Source organism: Cotesia typhae, unplaced genomic scaffold (genome assembly GCF_013202065.1).
Source record: "Cotesia typhae breed Kobodo isofemale line unplaced genomic scaffold, CoteBio_Ctyphae scaffold_13, whole genome shotgun sequence".
NCBI lineage: Eukaryota > Metazoa > Arthropoda > Insecta > Hymenoptera > Braconidae > Cotesia > Cotesia typhae.
The window spans coordinates 6,038,747-6,058,817 of NW_027423774.1; the positions used below are offsets into that span (position 1 = coordinate 6,038,747).

Here is a 20,071-nt window from a genome sequence, read left to right on the forward strand (position 1 = left end):
TCCGGTAGCTCGTCCGTCCTTTCTCATCGACGCCCCTGGGCAATGTGCCCACCCGCCGGCAACGCAACGTGAGTTCTTTATTATTACTGTCATTATTGCTATTACGTATAATTATTTTTTTATTAAAGAATCAGCGGTAATAAAATATTAGAGATGAATACAGCCGAGCAATTGGATAAAAAATAAATAATATTTTATTTGATAAAAATTCAGTGTGTATTTAAATGTATACGAGTCTCGAGATACTCTTTGAGAAAAAGAAATATTTAGCTGGATAAATTATATGACACACCCAAAACCTTTTTACCGTTTACCCATGAGACAATGGATAAAACCCTCGAAAAGCCGTTTTGAAGCTTCGAATCATACTCTTATTTCTTATTTTTATCTTTATACGTCGATGTTCTTTTGACTTTTTTTTTTAATTTTTTAATTTTTTTTTTTTAAACGTTTTATTTTTTCGTTGGTTATTCTGGCACTTACACTTACACTTGGGGCGCACATGAGAACACAAAGAGTAGAATTGAGTGCCGAAGTGGAGAAGAGAGCCGAATAGAATAGAACAGAGCGAGATAGAGAAAGATAAAGATACACATAGATGATGGTGTAGAGAAGGGAGAACGTAGCGCGAATCCGCTTGGAAATTGTATTCCCTTCTTCGTGTATCGATCGTACCACTGCGAGGGTGCACACACCCTAGTGCAGTCACTTGCAGCACCAGTGCCAGTCGGCAGTTGCCCTGTCTGTTGTATGGAGCACATTCGAATTCTAATGCATTGGTTTAATTATAGATGCTTCACTGGAAAACTGAATAATCCTATTATATTATTTTTATTATTTATTGTAATTGCATCAATAATTAATTATTATTTTACGACAGTAAATTATTTTAAAATTCGACAATGACAAACAATGAATGAAATTAGCCGGAAAAAGTTTTTAAATTAATAGAATAAAATAAAAATTTATTAATGAAACGTGAGAGGCTGATAAAACTTCCTTAGCGTAATTTACACGACGCTTGTTAGAGTCTACAAGCAGCAGGATGGTCTAAGTAAAAGTATACTATAGACTAGTATGATATAACGTATAATATAGCACTACTTGGAGTTTAAGTGTTTTGTACTTACTGGGAGTGTTTCCGACTTGCCTAGACACCAGTTCCTATCCGAGCCCTATCACCATCATCATAATAATCATCATCATAGTCATTAATGTCTGTGGGTGCTGTATAACATCTCCAAAATGAAACACTGTGTTAGATAGCAGTTTCGGATATGTTTGATGTGTCCACCAGATGTGTTTGTGTCTCTGTGTGTGTATCGGGTGTATTGTCTGGGATACACCCCAGAGGGTCGATGATGCCAGTAGAATTTAGTAAATGTGTGTGTAGAGAGAGAGAGAGAGAGAGAAAGATAGTTGTCGACGTTGTTGAGTAATTGTCCTTCAACCTAAAATGACAAAACCTTACCCTAAAAAACGGATACTAGATACTTTCGGTCAGACAAAAGTGATTTGTATCCTCAAAAATTTTTAAATTACTGTCCTATGTCAAGCGGAAGCTTTGAATTGAATAAGATTTTTTTGCACACCTCATAAGCGAAGCGTTGAGGTTGTGCTCTACTCTCGACATTTCAAAAAAAGCAGTTTTCTCGAAATTAAAATTGATTTTTTGTTATCTATATCGCACATACAGGTTAATATGAGTACACTTATATCAAGTAAAATAATTTGTCAAGCACACAAAATATATTTCAACTAGCTGTTACCCGCCCGCTTTGCTGGGCATTTTATAGAATTGTATTTTTAGATCTAAACTTGAAATTTAATTAGAGTATTGTTTTGACTTTCACAAATTCTAAATTTCATCGAATTAGCATATACCTTTTATCCATTTAATTATTCCAGCTAATATTCATTGTAACATTCAATGTGTAATCACTATAATGTTTGCGTGGCCTTTTTTTTAAAAATGATTAACAATTGACACGATGAAAAAAATTTGAAATGAGAATTTGGAGCCTATAGGAGCTATATATATAGCACTACTATATATATACTATAGCTTGGAAATTAAAAATTTTTAATGTTAACACCCACCTTCGCAAACCCCTGTGAGATGAGCTATCGTAAAATTTGCCCATAGAATTTTTCTACATCTCCTACAGAGGATTCCTACCAAATTTGGAGTCAATAGGAGCTATAGTTTAAAAACGGGAATTTTTCATCATTAACGCCCCCGCAACCCCCCTTGTGGGTGGAATTTTGTAAAATCCGTTCTTAGCTGACCTCTACTCGGCGAAAGGAATATTCCTGCCAAATTTCAAGTCTCTAGGTCTTATAGTTCCAGAGATACCGTGATGAGTGACTATATATATAGAAAGTCTCCTATATATATATAGATAACAATTTTTTTGTTTAACAAAGTAAATAATAACATTAAATATAATCTTTTCTGGACGTCCGTGTATGGATGGGTGTATGTGGCAGGGAAATTGATCGAAAAAATGATCGTACCTAAATAATTTTTTATTTTATTAAATTTATAAATGTCGTTAAATTATTATTTATAAAAAACTAATATATAACTGTGGATTTTTTTCTATATCTATCTATACATTTTATTATGGTATTTTTTTTTTGCCTTAGAGTTTTGGCGCGACTAAACCATATCAGAATTTTCTGTTTTTTATTATATTGCTTTTTATATTTTATTTTATTGTGAAAAATGAGATTATGAGGCGTGCACTTTTGGATTTTACAAACTTTTTTATTATTATTGTTTTGAATAATTAAAAGTACGCTTGAAGTTATTTGAGTCTCACAACACAATTAAAGTTGACCAATTGGTAATTGGGATAAACCACAAGGCACACAGTACGAGGTATAAGGCCTTCAACTACAACTATCTCACTAGTATTTAAACAAAGAGAGTGAGGAGTGTCTGGAGAGTATAAAGGATCCGAAGGAGCATCCAGTCCTGAGAAACAAGGACACTGGTAACCACCGGAGAAGGACCAGAAGTATGAGTAGGAGGAAAAAAAAAAAAAAAAAAAGGAAAAATAATAAGAGAGGAGCGACGACATAACGGGCGTTTCCTGGATAAGCTTGGAATTAACACCAAAATTCTATTCATCATATTCATGATATTCATCTCCATCGCCGTGTATATTTAAGCGACGCGGCCGCATCTCCAGCATCTCGTCCCCTCGAGCATACCATTAGAGTGATAGAGAATATTATCCTTTATTATTATTGTTATTGTTATTATTATTACTATTATCATTAGCATTGTTAGTGTTTTTTTTGTTTTATTTTTTTTACACCAAATTTACAAAATATTAACTTTGGTAATTATTTAATCAATTTTTCATTTTTTTATGAAGTTTATTTTGGACGTGATTTATTAGAGTTTTAAAGTAAATCGTCGACTACTTCGTAAAGATAAAAGAATCCAAGTCAGGAGTCATCCTAACAACTTGACCGATAACTACTGCTGCAGTCGCTTTAAGTGCGCGATCGATCACAAGAGTCTTTACCTTCACACATTTATGAACCCTATTTAGACTTTAATCTTTTTATTAATAATAACAACGTTTATTTTATATATAAAGTTTCAATTCTTTAATATCAATTAAAATAATTTATGTTAGAGTTTAACTTTAATAAAAATTTTGCTGTTTTATTTTTTTTTTATCTCACAATAATTAAAAAAAAATAATCAGAGACCAGTTAAGTCGTCATAATTTTTTTCAAAATAATAATAATGAGGTTACTTGACAGGTTTTTTCTATAAATTATATCAGATAATCGAAATTGAATATTTTTTTTTTTTTTTTAATTTTTCTGTTATTAATTCAACTGTCTAGACATTTCACCTTGATAATTGTAACTCTTAAATTTTTACGATTCAAAAAAATTAATTTCCAATAAAAATCAATTCTTTTGAAATATTTAATTATTGAGTCTGACTGAATCAACCTTTAACTACACGGCGAAAAAAAAATAAGGATTTTTCCAATATTAACATGGGAATTTTTTTTTCATTAACATGATAAAAATATCCATGTGACATAGGGAAAATTCATTTATCACTAAAATTTTTGTAACTTAATTTAATAATTACAAATTTATATAACAATTTTCTCATTCGAGCAATTTCAGATAATTTAAAAGTAAAACAGTGATATACAGTCGGTTTGTGATAAAAAAATTCGAGGAATTTTTTTCATATTTTGCTTTACATTCCGAAAAAATTAAAAATCCAGCAGATTATGGACGATGAGGCTTAAATTGCTATAACTTTTTTAAAAATTGATTTATCGGGACGTTTTTTTTTTCAAAATTTTTTTTATTAAATGTTCTTTTTGGGAAAAAATAGAAAACAATTATTCGAACCCATCTTCATGGTTATTTTTTAGATTTTCCGAAGAACTCCGAATTTCTCGATGATAAACATTTTTAATTTCTTTTTTCTTTCTGTCATGTGAAACTTTGGCGTTTTCTACAAATATCCTGAAAATTTCAGAATGGTGTTTTTTTTATTTCTATTTTTTTTCAACTGAAATAAAAAATTTTTTTTATGTCATAAATGAATTTCTCCTATGTCACATGGATATTTCTATCATTTCAATAAAGAAAAAATTCCTATTTTACCATTGGAAAAATTACTATGTTAACATTGGAAAAATAGGAAAAATCCCTACGTTTTTTTCGCCGTGTAATAAAAATTATTTCAATCAGTTGTAAGCTGTAAATAATTTATAAATTATTTATGGTGAGGAAATAATTAATAAAAAAAAAAAAAAAAACAATAAATTAACAATGAAATGACGTGATACAAGGAAATAGAGAGATAGGAAGGATCAGAGGAGATGAAGAAGACGAGTGAGCTAGGACTCCTTTGGGATCAGCGGTGCGTGTTCCAAACGATAATTTGCGGCTGACCGCACAAGCGCGTATACTACTACTACTACTGGTACTAGTACTTACTATACACTGCAAGCTACAATCTACAATCACCTAGCGTAGTTCAAGTAGACCATGACGACTAGTACCGTCACTGGTGAATACAGCTCACTGTAAATTTCATGCAAAATGTTGAATGGTCCAAAAGTCACGCTCTCTTGAGAACTACCTCATTCGTTCATTTTGCAAACATAAAAAGTCGATGAAGTTGAAATATATTAAAAAAAAAATCTCATCTCTTGTGTATTAAATTTGAATTTAATAGCCAGGTTTATTAACGTAAACAGTTGCTTGAATGTCAAAGGAAGGATAGGAGTTTACGGTTGGAAATTCTCATAAGACGTGAATGTATGTTTATAATGTGAATATATGCACATAGAAGCTCATCAAGGGTTATGTGCATGATATAGTTTTAGCTGGTAAAAGTGATTTTGAACTCAACTTGGTTGCTTAGAATTTCAGTTTACAAGCTTCTGGTGCTTATAATGCCTCAGCTTCTGGCTCTGTCTCCGGTTCTGCTATTTATATTCCTATTCCTTCTATTCCTTCGGGTAAACTAGCGATAGCTCAAGTTGCTGGTAAATGAGGGCGTATATCAAGTATTTTAGAGAGAGAGAGAGAGAGAACAAGATCTAGAGTAATACAAACCATCCAGACGGTGTTTCGAGAGTTGTCTATGCATACCCGCAGACAAAATTTAAAGCGTTCTGTTTCCACAAGTTGTGCACATCATACCGCTGGGTAACTTTGACAGTGAGCTCAAAAGCCATTGGATTCTCAGTTCATGCTCTGGTCCTGCTGATACCGGATTCTCAGACCGTCAGATCTTCAGAGAAAAAGAGATAAATATAAAAGTTAATGGCACATTTACTTGGCGAATCCCTTCATGTAGTATAATCCAGTATAATATAAATGTCTGGTTATTTGAATTACTCTTCACTACCATTAAAGAGTATATAATTTTCTGAATCTCGTTAATTCTGTTTTAACATTATCATTTCTTCTAGCTCGACCTACTTTTTTCTCTTCATTAAAGTCTTTTCTTGCTTAAAAGTTAAAATAAAAAAAAAAAACACTTCCAGGTAATAATTATTACATTCAAGACTCATTAAAGCTTTGAATAAAAACCTAAAAAAAATAGTTTGGTAACTAATTTAAGCTTGAGGTCTATTAATTTAGTTAATTAAGTAAATATGTCGAAAAAATATTGAATTAAAACCCTCGGAAATATTTTTTCTCCTAAAATACGCCAGGCAAAACTTTTAATTAAATATCTAAGCTGATATAGAAAAATTCTGACCAATAAACTCTCTGCAATACTGTTACATATGCTAATTAAATAATATTCAATATTTATTGAAGCATCTTTCACAAGGTCACCGTCAGGTATTTTATAGCAATATTATCCACATAAAATGATGGTATAAAAAGTAAAACTAACAAAAAATATAAAAAGTTTCGCGCATCGTCTCGTTAATTAACGACCCGTTTATATCTCGGTCACGTCGTAACAATGAGCGTGTCTCTTTAGATTTCTTTCCCTTCAGCCCTTTCACCCAGTCTTATTCTTCTTTTTCCATCTCCATCTCTAACTTTAACTCCAACTTTACCTCCGTTTCCATCGAGATCAGCACCCTCTCAAACACACCCTCATCGTCTAGTCATTTTTTCTTTACTTTTACTCGTTTTATATTTCAATTCTTTAGCCATCTAGACCAGTCTTAAACAACAACAACTACACCAACATCTACTGCGTTCATAACCTTATCAGACCTAAATAATAATTAAAAAAAGTCGAGATAAAAATTAATTAATAAAAAAATAAAAATTCTAACGCAAAAAATATTCAACGTGACCTATGAAATATTGAGATGAGTGAACTGGTATTTTTTTCCAGCCGTATCGCGCGTTAATTAATAAATGTCTCACTAATTAGTGGACTAGCTAATATAAACATACCTCGGTACTACTAGTTCAACACTACACACACTGTATACAAATGGTACGTTATATTAATCAGGAGCTTTGAGCTTTACTAACTTTTAGCCTCTTTCATCCGTCCCACAGCCATTCCACCCACGCAGTCGTCGGTTATGCTCAGGGGAGTTAATTCACGTGTTCTCAACTTTACTTTTTGTTCTCTCTTGGTGTCGGTAGTAGTTGTAGCAAGAGCTTATTACTCAATTCCTCCTAGACTATTCAATTTCTCAAAAATATTGGGCACACAACTAAACTTTACAGTAAATTCATATTTTTTTATTATATTTCTCTCTCGAGAGAAATTTACTTTCGAAAAATATTTTTAAAGCGACAGCATACATTATTCTTGATGGATTAGTAATGTTTTATAGGTTGTCTACCATTGTTTTATAATTTAGAGAAGTTTAAAACTTTTAAATGGAGCTAAATTGTGGAAAAAACAAATCGAGTTTTCTTTTGGATTTTTAATAAATGTTAGTCGTTATTTGTGCGAGTTTAAATTGCAGTTCCTGAAATTCATAGTTCTCTTTAGTTTCAGAGTTTTTAAATTTAAGCGTATTTCCGTGAATAAATTTATCAAGCTTAAATCGTATAACTTGACGTCAACAAAATGTCATGTTATTAGTTATTATATTTTTGATATTCAGTTTTTGGTTTTATTTCAGCAGTAGCTCTTGAGCTCAAGATTTTTTTTTCCTCTAAAATAGTTTGTATAAATAGGAAAGCTTAGTTGATTTATTTTGTAAGATAAGACTCTTAAGCTCAGTGAAAATAAAAAGTAAACTCTGGAGAAAAATTGCCCCTGAAATTCGAGACCATTCGGCAGTGCTAAATTGCTTGACTTAAGGGCCAGCTTTCAGTCCTAAAACGAAACAATTTCACATAAAAATTCTCTGGGATTTTTTATAATTTATATAAAAAATTGAAGGCTTTTATTAAATCTGAACTTTTATTAGTGACAATAATTAATAATTGGAAATATAGAGGAAAGGTAATAATTAGTTATTGGACGTAATCTGTTGTGATTGTCAAATATTTAGATTGTGAAGGAAAATAAGCCCCTCGATTACATGATAACATTAAATCATAAACCGCATGTAATCAAAAATATTATTGAATATGATTCCTCATCAAGCAGGGAATGAGATAATGACAGTGTTGATGTTGTGGATGATAACTATCATCGAGTTGGGTTTTGAATTTATATGGAATGAGGTATGAATCTGCCTGTCTATCTCTATCGTGTTTCGATGAGCCCGTTGGTGGTCTCTCCAGTGACGACTGTGTGATGACTAAAGCTCATTAGCAATTAACCGGTAATTATTCGGCTATTACGCGATCCCAAAATTATTGGAGATCATCCAGTTGGTCGGGCGTGAAAACTCAATCGATCCACGCCGTTAACAATTATTTTCTCTCTTTTCATATCACCAACACATTTTATTTAATCCTAGTTATACAATCATTATTGTTTAAAGTCTTACTCAACTTATAATGACCGACTTTAAAATTAAATTTTCAATGACTCTTGTCTAAAAATTAAAACTCAATTGTTTTTAATAAATCACTGTGAATAGTGTTAAACTCATTATCATTCAAACAACTCTTCAATCATAATCTATATATATATATATATATATATATATATATATATATATATATATATATATATATATATATATATATATATATATATATATATATATAGATATAGATATATATCGGAGACTTTTTATAGATATAGTCACTTATCACGGTATCTCTGGAACTATAAGACCTAGAGACTTGAAATTTGGCAGGAATATTCCTTTCGCCGAGTAGAGGTCAGCTAAGAACGGATTTTACAAAATTCCACCCACAAGGGGGGTTGCGGGGGCGTCAATGATGAAAAATTTCCGTTTTTAAACTATAGCTCCTATCGACTCCAAATTTGGTAGGAATCTTCTGTAAGAGATGTGGAAAAATTCTATGGGCAAATTTTACGATAGCTCATCTCACAGGAGTTTGCGAAGGTGGGTGTTACCATTAAAAATTTTTAATTTTCAAGCTATAGCTCCTATAGACTCCAAATTTTCATTTAAAATTTTTTTCTTCGTGTCGATTATTATTCATTTTTGACAAAAAGCCACGCAAATATTATAATGATTACACATTGAAAGTTACAATTAATATTAACTGGAATAATTACACGGATAAAAGGTATATGCTAATTCGATGAAATTTGAAATTTATGAAAGTCAAAACAATACTATAATTAAATTTCAAGTTTATATCTAAAAATAAAATTCTATAAAATGCCCAGCGAAGCAGGCGGGTAACAGCTAGTAATTTTAATATAATAATTTAAATAAATCTTCACATTGAAATAAAGTAACACGTTTATTTGTGAAGTTTATCTAAATTATCATGAATATATAAGGAGAAAATATAAAATAAGTTAAGTTATTATGGGTCGGAAAGAGAAGTGAATGTCCTCGTAAATATGCCAACGTTTGTAAAACCTCCAACTTTCTTCTCACACTTTTCCTATTTATATTATATTGTACGTACACTTATTTTGCCTTCACTCACTCAGTTATATTTGCGATTTAGTTTCCACTTTGGCCGTTCGAGCAGTAGTTTGGGTTGTGGTTCTGGTCCCAGTGTTCTGGATGCCAAGTGCTTGAGCACGACATTATTACCCACCGGGGTTGTGGGCTTAATAATTTATTTACGGGATTGGGAAGACACTTGTGGTAAACAACTAAACACAAATCACTTAATTCTCTGACATTTGCTTACTTATAAAATACAGATGTGTCTCTGGAGTGCTTTTACGTAAAAGTTAGTCAAATTTAAGTAATTATTAAAATTTTTATAATTATTATTTATTTTATTCTTTAAACTTTTGATGAATTAAAGCAACTGGCATAAACTATATCGACTCATGGCCTCTACTCGGCGAAAATGTCATGACACAGGAGTTTTCGCCGGGACTTTACCCACTTTGCTATATACGAGGCAGAAACCGTTGAAATAAACGGCGACTAAGCAACAACTCTTGAATATACCATCTGTGGATTGTCTCTCGAAGCTAAACTTTTTAATTGTATCAGGACGAAATAGTTGCTTTTGGGATTGTTGGAATGTTAGGAGACAAATTACCAGAGATTTAACACGTGATAAATGCGAGTTGATTTAACATTATGTTATTGTTTCCTTGTATTTTCAGTAATTGTTATTTTTATCATTTTTTTGGCTCATTAAGGACGTTCATAGACAAAAAAAAAGACACCAATAGGTTAATGGTTATGGCTATTGGTTTCTTTCTCACGCACAACAGCTGCCTCTCTTTATAGACTATCGCTCACTTACTTCCACTCACGTAAAATATCGAGAGTCACTAACTTCAAACATTTTTTATAAAAAAATCAATACCGCTCGTTTGTGTTATTTTTGATAAAAAATACTTGATATATCTTCAATTAATGATTCTCAGTTTTTAAAACAATGCTAAGAAAAGTACGATTGATGTTTAATAAAACATTCGCTTGAACGTCGGTCAGCATAGGGTTTGTCTGTAAAATATACAAATTTTAAATGCTAATATTTCAAAATTTAATGCTGCAAGGACTATTTAGAAAAATTCCTGCGTATAGAGGATACTTATGAGTATAAGTAATCAAAATTTCAAAAAATTTGAAGGAAACAGTTTTTTTCTTGGAACGTCCTTATGTTATTCTATGAGTGAATAGGGAAAGATAGCCTGAAGCGGGTAGGTGCTGTTTTATTGTGACATTGAGTGCGAATGTCAAAGTATGCATTTGTAGTGATCATGAGAACACTCCTGAGTATTTGAAAGTTCTGATAGGGTGTTCGAATTTTGACAGAAAGTAATAAAATACAAAATAAAGTAATTGTTAAATTTTTTAAAATTACGAATGGAATGTGTCATCAGATGATTCGAGTACTATTACACTTGTGATAATATTAATGAAACTATATTATTTGGTACCATTTAACTCTAAAGGACGATACAAGTTCGGACGGTTCCTTTTGTATTTTTGATTTTATAATTGTTTAGCAAAAAAAACGTGTACTGGGGCAAAGCGGGTTGGGCAAGGTGGGTACCTACTTGCGCTGTTCCGATCCAATTCTATATTTATTTTGTCATACAATATTATCAAATAATACATAAATATAAAAAAAAGCGGAAATACATTCTTGATTGAAAACTTATTATCAATTTCAATAAAAAAATGCTTATTTTGCTTAAAATTAATGCAATAAAAATAAGATCATTATTTGAATGATTTTAATGCCTAAAAATCTTTTTTTTATGTTAGCTAAATACACAATTTTATTATCAAAATTAGTTTTATCATTAGATTCATCTATTTGTAGTGCTTATTCGCTTTGGGCTAAGGGGTAGGGCAAAGCGAGTTTTTAAAAAGTTTTTATTTTTTATTGACAAAAAATTCTCAGGCCCAAACTAAGACAATATTCCTATCTAATATTGAAGTTCGATCACTACTATGTCGGATAGAATAATATTGGTTAGTAAGTCGAAGAAAAACTAAAACTTCTAGGCCTTCTTCGTTAGCTTACCCGCTTTAAGCCACCCTCCTCTAATAGTTGATTTGATTTATTTTTTAATTTTTTATTCTAATTAAACATTTTATTTCTTGTTTATGTTTTTTTCTCTGAATAAAGCTACAGAAATATAATTTAAAATTACTCGTGTAATTATATATTATGTCGAGGGAGTTTGATGTGATAAATAATGTAAATCATTATAAAAATTTTTCATCCGCGGGATTCTGAATTTAATGAAATAAAATAAAATAATTTATTAATTTCATACATTAAATAATAATAATAATAATAATAATAATATTGATACAATAAAATGAATATGAATAAAATGTAAAATAATCAAGAGTGAATAATGAAGAATAAAAAGTCTTAATAAGTCGACATATTCTAGCTTCCAGCTGGGACGACTTTTAGTTACTTAGCAAGCTTCCAGGGTAATTTTAATTTCAAAACACTAGCACACCCCGCGGGTTACTAACGGTTTTCTCAGTGAAGCTGGAATGTTTGTAAAACTATGCACCCTGCGGGTTCGGATAAAGGCAAGCGCAGGCATACGGAAGTCTGCTGTAGATGAGAGTGGACTTGCCAAGTATAGAGAGAGAGAGAGAGAGAGAGAGAGAGAGCATCATATATACCTACTCACTGGTTACCAGGTTCTACGTACACCTTAAAACTTGACATTGTAGCTGCTAATCAGGCACCCAACCATCTAACCGACTTATCTACCGTCAAACCACGAGTGCAAGCTTCACCTCGTCTTGCTGAGTAGTGTATGCTCGACAACCGTCAGGCGTAAATGCCCCAGGGGCTCGAGGTCGCTACGTAACCTCTTGCTCGACTAACACACCTTCATCTTCGTCTCAGCCTTCTGTAAAATGCTTATTCAATTACTAAATATATTTTTATATTTCGTTAAATTTATTTTTAGTAATTGTTAAATAATAGTCGATTAAAAAGTATTCCAAAAGTATTATCAAATTATCTTTTATCGTAATTTATAATTTAAAAAGTATTTATTTAATTTCAAAGTTTTAGTTATAATTTAAAGAATTGAATTTTTTATTTATTTGTTTATTTATTATTTTTTTTTTTTTTCATTTTTTAAGTATCTCAGTTTGAAATAAGTAATCAGAGAAACCCTTCGACTTAGTCGGAACTTAATCCACCAGATTGTAGCATCAACGTTAATTAAAGACTTTTTGAGATGCCTTGTACATTATATACCGTCCTACCAACTTACACACTAACTTTAAGGTTTACTTAAACACAGGCATAGACATAGACACAGTAAGTATATAACAAGAAAGTGGATTCAAGAGAATTAATCAAATAATCTACCGTCTATACGCGATAATAAATTTCGTTAAATCGTTGATTTACTCAAATACAGAAAAACTGATTTAGCTGTTCAAATTCAAGATTTCAGACAGATTTACTTTCAAATAAGACTGAGATTTACACTTTTATTAGGGCGTTTAATTATTCGCAACAAATAATCAAAATCTATATATATACATAGAAGACTTTCTATAGATATAGTCACTCATCACGATATCTCTGGAACTATAAGATCTAGAGACTTGAAATTTGGCAGGAATATTCCTTTCGCCGAGTAGAGGTCAGCTAAGAACGGATTTTACAAAATTCCACCCACAAGGGGGGTTGCGGGGGCGTTAATGATGAAAAATTCCCGTTTTTAAACTATTGCTCCTATCGACTCCAAATTTGGTAGGAATTCTATGTAGGAGATGTAGAAAAATTCTATGGGCAAATTTTACGATAGCTCATCTCACAGGGGTTTGCGAAGGTGGGTGTTAACATTAAAAATTTTTAATTTCCAAGCTATAGCTCCAATAGACTCCAAATTCTCATTTCAAATTTTTTTCTTCGTGTCAATTATTATTAATTTTTGAAAAAAAGCCACGCAAATATTATAATGATTGCACATTGAAAGTTACAATGAATATTAGCTGGAATAATCACATGGATAAAGAATATATACTAATTCGATGAAATTTGAAATTTGTGAAAGTCAAAACAATACTCTAATTAAATTTCAAGTTTATAACTAAAAATACAATTCTATAAATGCCCAGCAAAGCGGGCGGGTAACAGCTAGTAAAGTTATAAAATACCTTGATAAAAAAATTAATTATCTTGATTAATTAATAATAATAAATCAAGACTTCTTTATCGTTGAAACTTTTTAAACTTATTAATTTTATTTTTATATTTATAATTATAACAAAAAATGATCCATTATATTTTGATAGCGTCTATAAATTTTCTTTAATAAAAAATAATAACCACTAAGCTTTATTATTGCTGTAGATATATTATACTTTAAGAAAGATTTATTTTATGGCTGACAATAAATAAATTAATTAAATTTAATATAAGGCTCTCCGGACTTTGAACAGAGAAAAGCGAGTTAAAATAATGTTTGAAATAAAAATAATAAAAAAAAAACTTAGTGCACTCTAAACGAGAGAATATATAAATATTTATATTTTTAAAAAAATTTATCTTTAACTCAGTCCAGCTCGTAAGCATAACTTTCCACCTTTTTTGCGGTTGCACTTGAGCTATACATGTATTACGTATATTACGTATATTACGTGTATTACGTGTATCTAGCCTACTCTCGTTTATTCAACCCTCTAGTTGACGTTTCAGATTAACCTAGTTGTTCATTTCATCCACGAGGAGCTGGAGGTTTTCAACCCCACTGTTTCTATTCTCTTTAGCTTTTTCTCTCTCATTCGTCCCTGGTTTCCCTTCAGTGTTTCCTTCGCCTCCTCCAAATCCAAGCATTTTTATTTTTCTCTGTTTTCTGTTTTCTATTCTATCGTTTAGACTCCCTCTTTTCATACACTCTGCAGTCCGGAAGACAACACCACGCCTACTGCGCGATTTATTTCCCGGATGAAATTCACCAAGGATTAAATCGCGTCGAAAAATCCTTCCTCACATTCTCCACCTCTTCTATTGCATCCTCAATGCCCTTTTCAACTTCTCTCCATTTATTTAAAATTTTTTTTATTTCTCTAAACAATTCATTCATTTATTTGTTTTAAAGTTAAAGATTCGTGAAAATTTCAACCCCCGATAATTCCCCGTAAAATCTGCTGACCTCTGGTGGCACGTACTCTTTTTATTCATCGTCAAAATGTCTGTACCAAAGAGAGAAAAATAAATAAAATAATAGTAAAAGCTGAGGTAGAAAATAAGGGAAAAAAAAGAAGCTACAGACAGAGAAAGAGATTGAAAATATATAGAGATTGAAATAAAGAAAGAAAGGTCGAGAGTCGAGGAAATACGAGTAGCAGTGGTAACTTTATGTGGGCGTTCATCTCTTATCGGTGGGATTACAGTCAATTTTCCAAGAGAACCCAGTTGGCCCCCAATCTAAAGACCTAGACGTGTTCTCTGGCATGTTACGACCACTCTCGGTATCCACTGAAAATTCTGCTGCTACTGCAGCTGCTCCTCTGATGCTGCTGCTTTTCTGTATCACCCTTGTCCTTATTCTGCGCCCAGTCTGCTCTGCCCTGATGCCAATATATGTCCTCTGCACCCATTTTTATATTAACCAATATTTTATTTCAATGAATTATTGAGCCTCGTATAAAAAATGAAAAAATTACCAGACCAACACTGAGAATGATGTTGATGTAATATTTGATCCAGCATAAAAGCCCAATATAACTGAGCATCAGGTATTATATACATTGATCCTCGAGATTAGCTAAATACCCATCGACGCAGGTATTTCAAACAGGAGCATTATTGCTGGAATCGAAACGACCAGCTTACAGCGGAACGTTCTGTGAGGAAAGCACCTATAGTATATATTAGCAATCTACTGAGAGAGAGAGAGAGAGAGAATCAAAGTGTAAACAGTGGATGGAATCGATGGCACTTGTACGATAATCGATCCTGCATACTCGACTGTGGCAAACCAGTTCATTTTACCTCCTTTGAATATTCCGCAACGCACAAAGCCCCGGGAAGAGAATACTTCATACAGTATTGCCTCGGCTTTCACTCTTTTACTGGCTTCCACTAGACCTCGACAACAAAATGAAACTATTTTTACAAACCCAGTTTTGCTAAATTAGAAATTTTTATACAATACGAAATTTTGAAAAAAAAAAAAAAAAAAAAAATTAGGAATACGGTTGACTCTGAAGGCCATCCCTGCAACTTCCCGCTACTTTCGTAATTAAGCGCTCAAAATTGCGCTTATTACGTTTTTGAACTCGAAGAGCTCAAAAATATAATTTTGATGTAGTTTTGAGCTATCCGAGCTCAAAAGTTGGATAGAAGTTTAATAAAACACTATTTTTTGAATTTTCAAACCGCAATAACTTTTGAATGAAAGAACTGATTTTCATGCAGTTGGCGGCATTCGACGCAGTTTTTCAAATTCTATGATACATTTTTAAACACAAATTGATAAGACCGGAAGTTTCGGTGTAATTCGAAAAAAACGCTTTTATTCGATTTTTTTCGTCAACGATAACTCACGAACGAACCAACCGATTTTGACCGGCTTGGTGGCGATCAACGTGGTTTTTCGATGTTAAGAGCTGATTAGTTTTTAGAATTGATCGATCAAGCCGTTTAAAAGTTATTAAAAAAAAACCTGATTTGAAAGAATTTTTTTTCGTAGTTTTTTTAAGATTCCTCAAAATCTACCGGTCGGAATCGGTCCAAATTGTATTCAAAATCTAAGTTTGGTTAAGCCCTTTCAAATGACACTAACCGCGATCAAATCGGCCAAGCCGTTCAAAAGTTATGAGAGGTTTACATACATACACACATACATACATACATTCATACATACAAAAATAAAAACAAAATCGCGGGAACAGTCAGGGAAGCTTCCTAGGACCTCAAAACGTCAAGATCTGATGAAAACTCGATTTTCTGAAAACGGGTTAAAAACAATAACTTCCCGATTTTTGAAAATTTTCAATTTTCTTAGCGGGAAGTTAAAAAAATAAAAAAAAATAAAAAACATTAACGACATTTTTAATTAAAATAAAACTGTATTTGAACGGATGAATGTTGTACTAAAGTTCTTGAGTCCGAGCAAGTGCTACACAGTCTGGTTGCCGAGCTTTGCATAATTTTCAACGCTGTGGCTACGACTGTGACCTCAACAGGTCAAACACAACTATATTAATATTGTACAGCTACAACGTTCTACGTCGCTCTAGTCACACTACTTTTGGCTCACATTATATTACATACATCTACTAAATTACAAACATACATTCGTAATGTAACTGGTATACATTACGAAGTAAGTGTACTTACTTTAGACACTCTTTTAAATATTTATTTTATTTACTAAAGAAAAAGAAACTTTTCTTTATTTTTTATGACGCTAACGAGTGGAAGAGAATAATTAGTCTATTTTACATTAATAAAAAAGAAAAAACTCAAAGTATTTTATAAAATATATCAGAGGTAAATATTTATGTTTATTTTTAAAAAGTTCCTTGCGATAAATCACTCTTAATTTGGCGAGAAGCACAAGCGAAAACTCGTAACACATTTTTTTTTTTTTTTTTCAACGTGTTTTATTTATTTAAAACATTTTTTTTTATTCTCATTCTTCGTTACTGCAAACACCCACACATGCTAAAAGAGATAATGGAAAAGGGAAGAATAGTGAGGTAAAAAAAAAAAAGCTAAGAATTCGGTAACTCGGTAGTCTACTGTGTGACGCAAAAGTGAAACGAGACACGTAAATAAAAGAAAGGAAAAAAAAAATAGTGGAGATAAAAATACATTTTCGTGACTTTAAATTATTACTTTCACTGGTAATAGCTCCATTTATTTATTCAACTTTATAGGTATAGAATTTTTGGGCTTTTAGACCCGCCAGAATAAATTGATTGATTCGAACCGTACGATAAAAATGAAAACACATAAATAAAACTAACTGCTCTAAAAAATGATGTTTATTTTAATAAATTTACAACATTACTCTTTATTTTCTCATCTACGTATTTTTTTTTTCAGATCCCTGTTGGGATGAAGCTAAAATTTCTCATTACTATTGTTGTTGTGTTATTTTTTTTATAAATGATTCATGAATTTTTGTATTATAACATTTTTCCTTTTTCCGGGTATTACGTCACAAGATTTTATTTATTTTTTTACCTCTTGGATTACCTAGGAATATCATTCCTTTCATTTCAAAGTGCAAACGTGAGAATTTTATCAAAAGGAATGACGATTAATTTTAGTTTCTTGTTTCACTTTTAGAACACACTTTTTTCTAAAAATATTATCTATTTTATTACGAAAAGATGTAAAATTTTGTGATCAATGTATTTATGTGATAAAAAGGGTTTTTATGATTAAATTTGGTAGACGGAGAAAATTAAATAATAGCAGTTACTATCTAGATGTGGTAAAAAATTTTACCTTCAACCTGATCGTAATGAATATTTTCTAGATGATTGTAGAAATCATCTAGGTGGTAGCATTTACCATATTTATAGTAACTGTTACAATCCTGTATGATAATGCGAGTTAGTTACTATTATCATCCTAAATGGTTATATTTATAATTTCTGATGGTAACAGTTACCATCAGGAATTATAGCAGCTACTATCTAAGGTAGTAAGTAGAATTTAAATATCAGGGTTTAAAAACTACGGTCAAAGACGTAAATATATACTGAAAGAAAAATATAGGTATTATTCCTATAAATTTATGGGATTATTTCCTATGCTGATTGTAGAAACGATTACTATGATTATGGGAATGACGGCCATAATATTAGGAAGTGTTCCTAGAATTTATAAGATCGTTTCCAATAATTATGGAAATAGTTCCGATACGAATTAATGGAGTGGTTCCTAGATTTACAGGATTTGTTTCTATAATTTATAGGAGCCGTGACTTGTGAACTATAAATAAACGAAATTTTGCTTCATTAAACAATGACTTTTGTTAAATTGCGGTGTACTTTTTTAACTATTGACATTTTTAAAGATATAAGCTCATCCTTATGTTACACTCATCAAGAGCTTTCATTTGAGTACCCACATGCATTTTTTATATATTTTTCATATATACATGTATATAATATATATAAATATATTAAATATATTTTCTTTAATTTTCTTTCCGTGTACTTGAAAATTATTAAATTTTTGATCAATTTTTTCGTAAAATTCAATAACACCAATGACTATCCTTGATAGTAAATATTATCATTCTGATAGTAAATAAAACCATCCTGATAGTGACTGTTGTCATCCTGATTGTAACTGCTACTAAAAAAAAATGGTCACTGCTATCACAAAAAAATAATAGCACTAACCATCTTTGCATTGAAAAATGTTTTAATCATCTTAGATGATTGGAGCTACAAATTTAGTATGATAACCCCTATCATTTAATTTTCTTCGTGTATTGTTGGAAAAGTTTTGACCTGGAGTTGTGTCTTTTTATGGTTTCATATCATTTTCACCAATAGTCAATTTATGATGATAAGTATTTAAGTTGCATTCGAAAATGCCCTATCTCTATCTCTAGATACATAATTAAGAAATGACCTTGTATCTCGTGAACTATTGACATTTTTGAAGATATAAGCTCGTCCTGATGTTACACTCATCAACACCTTTCATTTAAGTACTCACATCAATTTTTCATATATTTATATATATTATATACATGTATATATGAAAAATATATCAAAATGCATGTGGGTACTCAAATGAAAGCTCTTGATGAGTGTAACATCGGGATGAACTTATATCTTTAAAAATGTCAATAGTTAAAAAATTACAGTGCAATTCAACAAAAGTCATTGTAGACTGCAAGGTTGCTAATTATTATTATTATAAATTACATTAGCAATAATTTTTACGGTCCATTTATGGTAATGGGTCTCAATTTTATTGGATATCTTACATTAACTGTTGAGAACCGCAAACGACTCATTTAAGTTGCGGAAATTCCCCCGGAAACCAGTTAATTGCCAGCAATTCCAACGTCCGTCATGTTGAAACGGCAAAATCTTCTGCCAATTTTCGTGAATTATTGTTACTGAAATAAACCTCGACACAGAATGATAATTACACTAAAACAATAGGCATTGATTGGATGAAGAATTAAAAGAAGATAATATTTAAATAATTAGAGATATTGAACTGGATAATAACCACTTTCGTAGGTAATTACTAATTATTCAAAGATAGAGTTACATAATCCACGCTCTGAGCAACGATACCTGTGAGTTTGTTTTTATTCTTTCGATAAAAGATAGCTTACCCACCGGATGTAGACTCAAGTCCTCGAAGGTCGATGGATTCGCTCACCAGCATTATAGACTGTGTAAGTTTGCTTATTCTATTCGTATTGGATCTATGTAAATGTGGAGCACTTAAATGTAGAGTAGACATTGCTACAGAGAAGACTTACCAAGGACGAGGAGGAGAATGAGAGATTAAAGGCTTAGCTTCCAAGTTCAAGAAGCTGCAAATGCTTCTTCAGCTTGCTCTAGATAAAAGGCTG

General features: G+C 31.4%; 1 protein-coding gene across 1 annotated transcript in view; it reads left to right on the plus strand.

Annotated features, from left to right (window-relative positions):
- Nachralpha1 (nicotinic acetylcholine receptor alpha1) overlaps positions 1-20,071 on the plus strand; it is a 100,062-nt gene continuing 79,991 nt past the window's right edge. Inside the window, exon 1 of the mRNA XM_074253349.1 lies at positions 1-68. The gene's annotated coding sequence lies outside the window, so the exon portion shown is untranslated. The remainder of the gene's footprint in view (positions 69-20,071) is intronic.